The sequence below is a fragment of the Chlorocebus sabaeus genome, chromosome 3 (genome assembly GCF_047675955.1).
Source record: "Chlorocebus sabaeus isolate Y175 chromosome 3, mChlSab1.0.hap1, whole genome shotgun sequence".
Taxonomy (NCBI): domain Eukaryota; kingdom Metazoa; phylum Chordata; class Mammalia; order Primates; family Cercopithecidae; genus Chlorocebus; species Chlorocebus sabaeus.
Window position 1 is genome coordinate 60,080,949 of NC_132906.1, and position 8,351 is coordinate 60,089,299.

The following is an 8,351-nucleotide window of genomic DNA, read 5'->3' on the forward strand; positions in this document are numbered from 1 at the left end:
AATGCTCACGTAGAGTCTCATCTCTTGTTGAAACCCATGACATTCAAGAAGTCTAAATGTTGTGGATAATCTCTATCAATGATGGAGGTTTCTTATATATTCATGCATTTCATCTCTCTCTTTATAATCCTTAGAACTTAGCTATTGCTTTACTGAAACCCTGCTTTAACCTATTAAATGTCATGTAGTCTTACAAACTGAAGCCACTTTGCCAGTTTAAGCATCCCATAAGTACTAATGCTTCTGATTTCAACCAAACTTTGAAAGATATTCCCTAGTTTTATTGTTTTAAAATCTAGTCATTCAGTTATGCATGCTCTACTCAGTAACTTAATGGTTTTATATGTTTTTATCTCATCCTCCTTTCAGCCTTTAGCATTCTTGATTTATGAAATCTAATTGTTTTTGACCTTTCCTCATGGAAACTTCAACTTCCTCTTCATTATCTTCGTTTCTCTTCTATTGACTTTTTCACCTACATTTTGTGTTTACTGACTTCAGCAATCAGAAATATACCCACACTTCTGAGTTCAGGTGCCATATTCTTTTTTTTTTTTTTAATAAGTAAATAGATTTTTCTAGAAAATTCTAACCTACAAAGACATATACCAGCACTTTGCTAAATTTCTATAATATAGTCCTTTTCTTTTATATTGAAATAAATTTGGGAGAGATAAAGGAAATTTCAGAAAACCCGGGAAAGTAAAGCCTCAACATTAAAGGTAGTTATAGTCCAGCAAAATGATCACTTAACAGAATCTACATAGAGAAGTTCATGGGGGTGCTAAGCCTCATTTCACATTTAAACAGTCTGGAGGACAAATTGTAAAGTAAAATCATTAAAATCTCAAACTCCATGTTTTTTTCTGGATGATAAAATACAGATTTCATGGAAGCTTTACCAGGTTGTATGACCAGACATAAAGACGGCCAATAAGGCTCAGTGTGAGTAATAATGTTCTATGGGGAATATTGCTCAAAGTGCGTTAGAGGATTCTTGGTCTTGAATATTGAACCAATCTAATGTAAAGACCTGATTATAAGTAACATTTATACCCTGAATGTATCTATCTAATGTTGTCTTGAATGTGTGTGATTCCTATCAACTCTGAGTTTATATAATTGAATAAACTTTAGTAACTCACTGCTCCCAACACAAACTTAATCTACTCCCTTCATGCATTATATTGACAAGTTTTTTTTTCTTTTACCATGTATAGGCATCACGTATAAGCTACAACCTAAAATAAATTAGAAGTCATTTACTAGAGGAGATAAATAGGTGCACATAAATTCCAGCGGAAGGCAGAATACAGTAAATGCATAATAGAGGCATACATAAAGAGTTGTATATTTCAAAGATAGAAACTCTCACATAGAGTTGGGTACATTTGTGAAGTTCTTATCATTAATTTTAAAAATGAACAGGATTTCTAAAGGCAGAATGGAGGGAGTAGTGTTTCCAGGTAGTGGAAGCTGCGTGAATAAAGCTTCCAAGGCATATTTCAGTGAACAGCAAGTTGTCCAGTTTACCTGCATGTTAGAGGATTAGTGCTTGCATGTTGAGTAGGAGCCAATCCCAGAAGCTAAGATGAATTTCACCTAACAACTAGACATGGGAGAAAATTTTTAAAGTTAGTAGTAAAACATTTTGTTATGGATGCCTAGGGTAAAGAAATGGAAGAGTTGGTAGGTAATTGTGTTTTGTTAGGGAAGTTTCCAAGTGTGAAACCTTGGAGGGGGTGTAGCTGTTGAATGACTGTGTAAATACCTTAGAATTACTGTGAACTCAATGCCCTTTATGTTAGAAAGGTGTTGGATTATGACTGGGGTCTGCGATACTAGTGTCCTATGTTGACAACTTCAGGATGTATGTCTTTACTGAGGTATACATGTGTACATTTTATGTTTTGGTCCAGCTGATTTTATTTTTAGCTGTGAAAATATACAGAACTTTCTTGCTATTGCTAAAAAAATCCAAGACAATAACTAAACTAAAACTCTAGCAAGATTTTGGGCAATCACTTAGATTTTTTTTGATTGAACAAATAAGTGAACCTATTCACTGATTCCCAAGACAGTGACATGGACTTCTGGTGTGTCCACCAATATTTTGTAAATGGCTTGGAAGTCATCATTCCCATTCTTACAACAATAAAATGTAAAACAAACTGAAAATTAACAGCTTTTCTTGGCCCCTTCAGAGAACTGAGATCACAGGGAAAATGGTCACAACAAAGTCTGGAGAGAAAGGCAAATCCAGGGTCTTAGCCAATATCTGCTTATCTGGAGCAGAAGCCACATAAACTGTATTCCAGTTTCACAGTGACTTATAGCTGAGATAGCTGCAACACTGAGAGTCTCCCTGAGGAATTGTACTTAGGAAGGCTTAAATCAACAAAGGACATAAAAATAAGGACACTAGAAAAATTGGAAGCCTCTGGCACCTACAGCTATAGCAGATATTGAGCCCAGCTAAATTCCTAAACAGATTAATATAAAATCTCACACTAAAGGCCTATTTCCCTTAGTTCCTATTATCTGATACATTATGTCCAGTTTTCAAGAAAATACTCTAAGCCATGCAAAAAACCAAAAAGAAACACAATCTGAAGAGACAAAGCATGTATCTGAATCAGACTCAGATATGACACAGATGTGAGGATTAGGCTTTGCCACTGTTTGGCATTGTTCAGTATTCCTTGAAAATTTACCATGCCATGAATCCTGTCTCATGTCTTAGGCATGAATAACTACAAAATAAGATTCTCTTAAAAGTCACAAGTATCTGAACTGTGATGTATGTGTAGAAACACCACAGAAAGTAAATTCAGAAGTGCAGATAAATTGCACACCTGTTACTCCCTAGCTAAAGAAAAAGCCAAAATCTCCCAGGATAAGCCACACCTATATTCTATAGTATAGAAACCCCTTGTGGGGTTTGCTGTCTTCAGCTTTTCTCTTGAATGTGAAGGGATGAGAGGGAATGGGGGGAAAGGGTACAGAGAAGATATGGAAGGAATGGATGCATATGGCATGGTGTAAAGCTAGCTATGTCATTACTTTCAGTGGTTTAGAAGCTTGAAACAAATACAGTTATACAAAAGGGTTTATATTTAATATAGTTTCCTTTAGAAATCTCCAGTTTTCCAGCTAAGATTTGCCTTACTATCCAGTTGTTTTTCGTTCCCTCTGATTTGTGGCTGAGCTCATGAATCATTTGTCTCTTCTATTATAAGAGAAAAAAAATCCCATTTCCAGTGATTTCAATTCTATGTCGGTGGCTCCGTGTGACAGGCTAGATGATAACCTCAGCCACAGGTTGCAAGCCTGAGACTAGAGAGACTGATCCACAAAGCACAATGACAGGAATTCAAGTGAGCATGTAACAGTGTTTTTATTTCCCCAGAGATAGTTGTGTGGAAGACAAGGGAAATACACTGACGTTATTAGTGATGTATTTATAACAGTTTGTACTCCCACCCTCACTTCCATTGTTGAATTGCCATTGTTATTTCCATAAAAATCACCCTAGACAGTTTCAAGTTTATACAAGGGATTTATTTCCACCCTTGCAAGGGACAAGGGTGAGAAATGGTTCTTTAAAGCAAGTATTTATTTGAGAAAAATTTCAAACAAGTCCTATGGGGGTACAGGATTAAGAGTGCAATCTATGACTGTTCTTCAAAAGCCTTAGCCTAATTAAATAAGCCTTTCTAAACAGCAAGTTACTGCTAAACTTGACATTGCTCATAACTCTAAGTGTAACAGATTGAATAATGTATATTTAAGCTGGGGACTTATTTGAGCCCTTTATTATAGTGACCACATATAAATTAATAACGATCACTAATCATCATCACTAAAACACTAATGATCTTTTTATTGACGTTATACTGTTTTTGCAATCATCTACACATAAAGAGGTTGGTTTTTATTAGATTTCCTATTGGATGACTACCTCAACATCTTTTTTTATTTTTTCTATTTTTGGTAGAGACACAGTTTTGCCATGTTGGGCAGGCTGGTCTTGAACTCCTGGCTCCAGGTGATCCACCTGCCTCGGCCTCCCAAAGTGCTGTGATTACAGTTGTGAGCCACCATGCCCGGCCTCAACATCTTAAAAGATAGATCAAATTCATTGTTAGCTCTCTGAAACTTAGTCTTTAGTCTTTTCTCTTCTTCTTCTTTTTTTTTTTTTTTTAGAGTGCAGCAGTATTTACAGGCACCATCCCACTACCGGTCAGGATGGGAATTTTGACCTGCTCTGGTTCACCTCTCCTTAGGCAATCTGGTGGTCTCCATCTCCTAGAGGCTGACTATATTGATGCCAAACTTAGTGTAGACACCTGATGGCCATAGTATGTTATAGTGCAGAGCTCCTGGACTCAAGCAATCCTCCTGCCTCAGCCTTTTGAGCAACTGGGACTATATGTGCATACCACCACACCTAGCTAATTAATTTTTTTTTTTTTTTTTTTTTTTTAGAGACGGGGTCTCAATATATTGCCCAGGCTGGTCTCGACCTCCTGACCTCAAGCAATCCTCCTACCTCAGCCTCCCAACTAGCTGGGAGTACAGGTGCCAACCACCGTGCCCTGTGCCCTGTGAAACTTTCTAAATAGATCTCAATCAAATATATCTAGTGAACTTTTAACTCTCTTAATAGTAATTAGAAAGGAGTGGGTAATTATTGTGAGAGAATAGTTAACTGCTTTTATTCTTAAAACATCTAAGCCTTAATGAGATTACTTAATGGTGCCTTACAAGTCATATTCAAACAATTTTGCCTTCAGAGTGACCTCTGAAGTATATTCAGTCCAATTCTCCCAAAAGTCTCTGATGTGCTAGACAAAAATCTTCTAGAAAGATGGAAGAGAGATTTACTTTTGATTGAACTAGCTTTATTTGGGGATCAAATAAGAATTTTTTTTCAAATAGGAATTTTAAAGCTAGAGTTAATGATGTTGTGGGTTAACATGCATGAGTTTGATAGTAAAATAAATTCAGCTTCAAATCTTTGCTCTAAAAATAGAATCTGGCTTTGGATTAACATATAACCTCCCTGAGATCCATGTCCTTATTTGAGCTTGGGGAGAATTGCACAGTGCAGTGCTTGGTACTACACTTGATACCATACTGGCACATGGTAAGGTGCTTAATATCTGAAACTCCTATAATTCTCCATGTTTTTCTATACTAGTGGTCTTTAAGAGGCTTTGAAAATGGATGATGGACACTGAGGAGATCTGAAATTCACACCTGATAGATGGCTTTAGTTTCTCAGTGAAATGGGAGCTTATCAAGGCTGTCAAATGGAGTGAAGAATGAGATGAAGGTTTAGAATAGCTATTGTACTCCCATGCACATGAGTTTGATATCCTTATTATAAGAATATTGATATTCTGTTGCTTTTGTTCCAACTCAAGACTTGTAGCAGTCCCTTCTCTACCATTTACTGCAAGAAATTCCATAGCTATTAGCTGGCGAGATGAAATTAATACAAAGGGAAGTCATAGTAGAAAATATACTTTCTTAATGGTTTATGATGTTTTCACAAAGCTAAAGAAAATACTTTGGGAAGTAAAACATAAAAGATTACTGCACTGCTTTCTCTTATATTAACTTATGCACACATTTACTTCTAAAACATTTACTTAACATTTACCTGCAAATATGAAAATAAGTAAGATAATGTCTACACATCTCAAAAATTAACAAATACTTTTACATTTATCACTGATTTTTAAAATTTCGTTTATTTTTAAGGTACTTCAGGAGGAAGAAAGATAAGCAATGAGTGACAATATTATGCAGTCTGTGATATTACAGAATGTGCAGCCACACAGATATGTCACTTAGATTTCCCTTCAAGAGAAAATCTACAACAAGGAGGGAATTTAGGTGACAGATTCCAGTTGCAGCAACTTCAGGATCGCTTGTAGCATTTGTGCTGATGCTACACTCTTTCTGGACAGCCCCTGTTAATGACTGAGCGTAGCAGAATGGATAGAGCTTGGCTACTGCCCAATGCTAAATTCTTCTGTGGAAGTCTGAAATGGGGGTCCCCTGTTGGCTGGTCAAGACTTCACACTGCAATTTGAGACTCGTCCACCTTTACTCTATCCTCTTATAGGTTTTAGAGCTGCATAACAGTCTGTAGCCTCTACCTGCTTTCTCCTGCACCTTTTGCCCTTTGTTTTCCAGAAACTTTTCCCCCAAGTAAATCTCTTCCACTTCAACTCAGCCTTAGACCTTAATTGACACACTGAGTTCTATGGGAACATGAAAACCAAAGTATCTAAGTCCGCTTGGGGATGAAAGGAAAAAAGCTACTGAAACAGTGTTTGAAGTCTTGAAGGCCAAATATGAACCCATCTGGCAGATAGGCAGAAGACGGTGTTCCAGACAATTGGACTAGCATGTGAAAGGGGCAGATACAGAGCACAGGATCTGTGAGTAATCCCACAAGGCATAGGATCTTGCAGGTGACTTAGGGTATCAGGAATTAAGAGAACTTTGTTAGCTATGCCTGATAAGTTAGAACCTAATCTAGCATGTGATGGAAGACTCAAAAAACTTCATTCTTGTCCATTCTTAGGCATTGGTTGTTTCCAATTTTGCACAAATTTTAAATCCTGCTGTACAGAAGAATTTTATGGATACTTTACATTGTTTTTAAAAAGGAAAATATGATTTAATAGGAGTATAATTTGTGACAAATTTGTACAATATGGAAAAGAATAAAGTAAAAAATGAAAATCACTACTACCTCAGTCACTTAGCAGTAAACACTGTTAAATTTTTGGTGTATTTATCTTCATTTAAAAAATAAAGATATTTACATTCATCCATGCCATTTGAATTATTTTTTATCCTGGGGTAATAGTGCGTTTTTATTAATTTACAAGAGTTATGTATATATTGTGAATAGCAAGAGAGGGTCTGTTTTATATATACCTATAATTCATCATTCACCTTTTAATTTTGTTTTTGTTTCAACTACTGAAGTCTGATCTATTACTGAATTAAATCTTTCAATATTTTCTTTTTAAAATTTAAACATTAATTTTACACTTAAGCAACTCATCCAAAAATGTAACCATTCACTAAGAAACTATAATTGTCTAATTTTCTCTTATTAAATTTTTAATACATTTTTCCATTGCATGTGGGATTGATTTTAGTGACGCTAAAGAATATGTAACTTAATTTTCAGCCCTAACAATAATCTACCTCCACTCCCACTGAAAACTATTTGATGAATAATCTATTCCTGTTGGACCAAATTTTGAAGGAGGAAGTTAGGAGTTAGAAGAAAAATGTTCAAAAAAAAAAAAAAAAGACTAGAAATGGAAAAATTATGTTCCCAGGGAAAGAACAGAGCCCAGAAATTGCAGTCAGTGACTACAGAGAGGGCAGAAGTAAAAGAGACAAACAGAGAGTGGGGTTCAGAGCACAAAATGTGCTGATCTCAGAAATTTAAATAGTACATGGAAACTGAAGATAACTATTCTCAATATGTACACAGATTTGGATCCAATTTCATTTTATAATATTCACCCTCCCAGTAATGATAAAGATAAGTTAAGGGAGATAAGTATCAAGCCAGAACAAATCATATGAATCTATTAAAATAAGCTTAGGGATTTTATATTCCAGGGAATATTTGAAAAAAGGGAACTAACAGAGGAATGGAAGCCTACAAAAGACAGAATGGAGGAGTTGCCAGATATGAGATATCAGGACCAAATGGTACCACATAAACTAGGGAGAAACTGTCTACAATGGTAAATGAGAGTTACTGTAGGCTAGGGAAAGAAACATTTTCCATTTTACCTGGTAATATAGAGGTAATATGCTTGCCAGAAACATTTTGTTTGAGTGGTAGAAAGAAGGCCACGTTTCAGTGCTGGTTCCTCAGTGGATTCCTGTGATATTGTCTGCTGGCATTTCTTTCTCTCTTGTCCTTAGAATTGTCACTATTTACCATTCTTATGGCTACTGGTAATCATTTTACCCTCTTGCAAAATTGACACCTTTGTCATTATATAATGGCCTTCTTTGTCTCTTCTTATAGTTTTTGTTTTGGAATCCATGTTGACTTCTATAAGTATAGCTACTCTTGCTCTTTTTTGGTTTCCATTGGCATGGAATATCTTTTTCCATCTTTTTACTTTCAGTCTGTGTGCATTTTATAGGTGAAGTATGTTTCTTGTAGGCAACATATCATTGGGTCTTTTAAAAATTCATTTAGGCACTCATCTTTTAAAGAGGTAAAAGAGAAACTTTTCATAGGTTAAAAAAAAACTTTAGCTAAATTAAATTTAAAAGAGTTTAACTGAGTAATA